At 37.4% G+C, this 2184-nt stretch overlaps 1 non-coding gene across 1 annotated transcript; it reads left to right on the forward strand.

The window, feature by feature from the left end:
- Positions 1–573: 573 nt before the first annotated feature.
- Positions 574–681, forward strand: LOC130977419 (small nucleolar RNA R71). The gene has a single exon (XR_009085109.1). It is a non-coding gene; the product is annotated as a small nucleolar RNA R71 (small nucleolar RNA).
- Positions 682–2184: the final 1503 nt, after the last annotated feature.

Below are 2184 nucleotides of genomic sequence, written 5' to 3' on the forward strand. Positions count from 1 at the left end.
AGAGGGGTTCTGCTTAGAATTCTCTGTCTGTTGCTGAGAAGATGATGGAAAAGGCTTGCCATTGCTAAACCTGTTTCTTCCACCATTGTTGTTGTTGAAATCTTGTTGAGGTTTCTCTTGATTCTTCCATGAGAAATTTGGGTGATTTCTCCATGAAGAATTATAGGTGTTCCCATAGGGTTCTCCTAGGTAATTCACCTTTTCCATTGAAGGGTTCTCAGGATCATAAGCTTCTTCTTCAGATGAAGCATCCTTAGTATTGCTTGGTGCATTTTGCATTCCAGACAGACTTTGAGAAATCAAATTGACTTGTTGGGTCAATATCTTGTTCTGAGCCAAAATGGCATTCAGAGTATCAATCTCAAGAACTCCTTTCTTCTGACTTGTCCCATTGTTCACAGGATTCCTTTCAGAAGTGTACATGAATTGGTTATTTGCAACCATTTCAATGAGCTCTTGAGCTTCTGTAGGCGTCTTCTTCAGATGAAGAGATCCTCCAGCAGAGCTATCCAAAGACATCTTGGACAGTTCAGATAGACCATCATAGGAAATACCTATGATGCTCCATTCAGAAAGCATGTCAGAGGGACATTTTCTGATTAATTGTTTGTATCTTTCCCAAGCTTCATAGAGGGATTCTCCATCCTTCTGTCTGAAGGTTTGGACTTCCACTCTAAGCTTACTCAATTTTTGAGGTGGAAAGAACTTTGCCAAGAAGGCATTGACTAGCTTTTCCCAAGAGTCCAGGCTTTCTTTAGGTTGAGAGTCTAACCATATTCTAGCTCTGTCTCTTACAGCAAAAGGGAATAGCATCAGTCTGTAGACCTCAGGGTCAACCCCATTAGTCTTGACTGTGTCACAGATTTGCAAGAACTCAGCTAAAAACTGATGAGGATCTTCCAATGGAAGTCCATGGAACTTGCAATTCTGTTGCATTAGAGAAACTAATTGAGGCTTAAGCTCAAAGTTGTTTGCTCCAATGGCAGGGATAGAGATGCTTCTCCCATAGAAGTCGGGAGTAGGTGCAGTAAAGTCACCCAGCACCTTCCTTGCATTGTTGGCATTGTTGTTGTTTTCGGCTGCCATGGGTTCTTCTTCTTTGAAGAATTCGGTCAGGTCCTCAACAGAGAGTTGTGCCTTAGCTTCTCTTAGCTTTCGCTTCAAGGTCCTTTCAGGTTCAGGGTCAGCTTCAACAAGAATGCCTTTGTCTCTGCTCCTGCTCATATGAAAGAGAAGAGAACAAGAAAATATGGAATCCTCTATGTAACAGTATAGAGATTCCTTGAGGTGTCAGAGGAAAAGAAAAATAGAAGAAAGAAGAAGGAGAAGAATTCGAACTTAATTAGATGGAGTTCGAATTGTGCATTAAGAAGGAGTTATACTCCATAAATAGAAGGATGTGAGAAGAGGGGAAGAGAATTTTCGAAAATTAATTAAAAAGTTTGAAAATATTTTGAAAAACTTTAATTGATTTTCGAAAACCAAGAGTGAAAGGAGAAAATTAAGTAATTTTTGAAAAGATTTTGAAATTAGAAATTAAAAATATTTGATTGAAAACTTATTTTGAAAAAGATGTGGTTAAGAAGATATGATTGGTTTTAAAAAGATGTGATTGAAAAGATATGATTTGAAAATAATTTTAAAAAGATTTTATTTTAAAAATTAATGACTTGCCTAACAAGAAAAGATATGATTCAAACATTAAACCTTTCTCAACAGAAAAGGCAACAAACTTGAGATGTTCAATCAAATCATTAATTGTTAGTAAGTATCTTTGAAAAAGGAAAGAAATTGATTTTGAAAACATTTGATTGAAAAGATATGATTTGAAAAAGATTTGATTTTGAAAAACTTTGAAAACTTTAAAAAAATTGATTTGAAAAACAAAATCTTCCCCCTTGTGCCATCCTGGCGTTAAACGCCCAGAATGGTATCCATTCTGGCGTTTAACGCCCAAAATGCTACCTTTTTGGGCGTTAAACGCCCAACCAGGTACCCTGGCTGGCGTTTAAACGCCAGTCTGTCCTTCTTCACTGGGCGTTTTGAACGCCCAGCTTTTTCTGTGTAATTCCTCTGTTGCATGTTCTGAATCTTCAGTCCCCTGTACTATTGACTTGAAAATAGAACCAAGATCAAATAAACAAGGCATGCAAGACACCAAACTTAAGATTAGACACTAGACTC

This window comes from Arachis stenosperma, chromosome 4, assembly GCF_014773155.1.
Source record: "Arachis stenosperma cultivar V10309 chromosome 4, arast.V10309.gnm1.PFL2, whole genome shotgun sequence".
NCBI classification, from domain to species: Eukaryota; Viridiplantae; Streptophyta; class Magnoliopsida; order Fabales; family Fabaceae; genus Arachis; species Arachis stenosperma.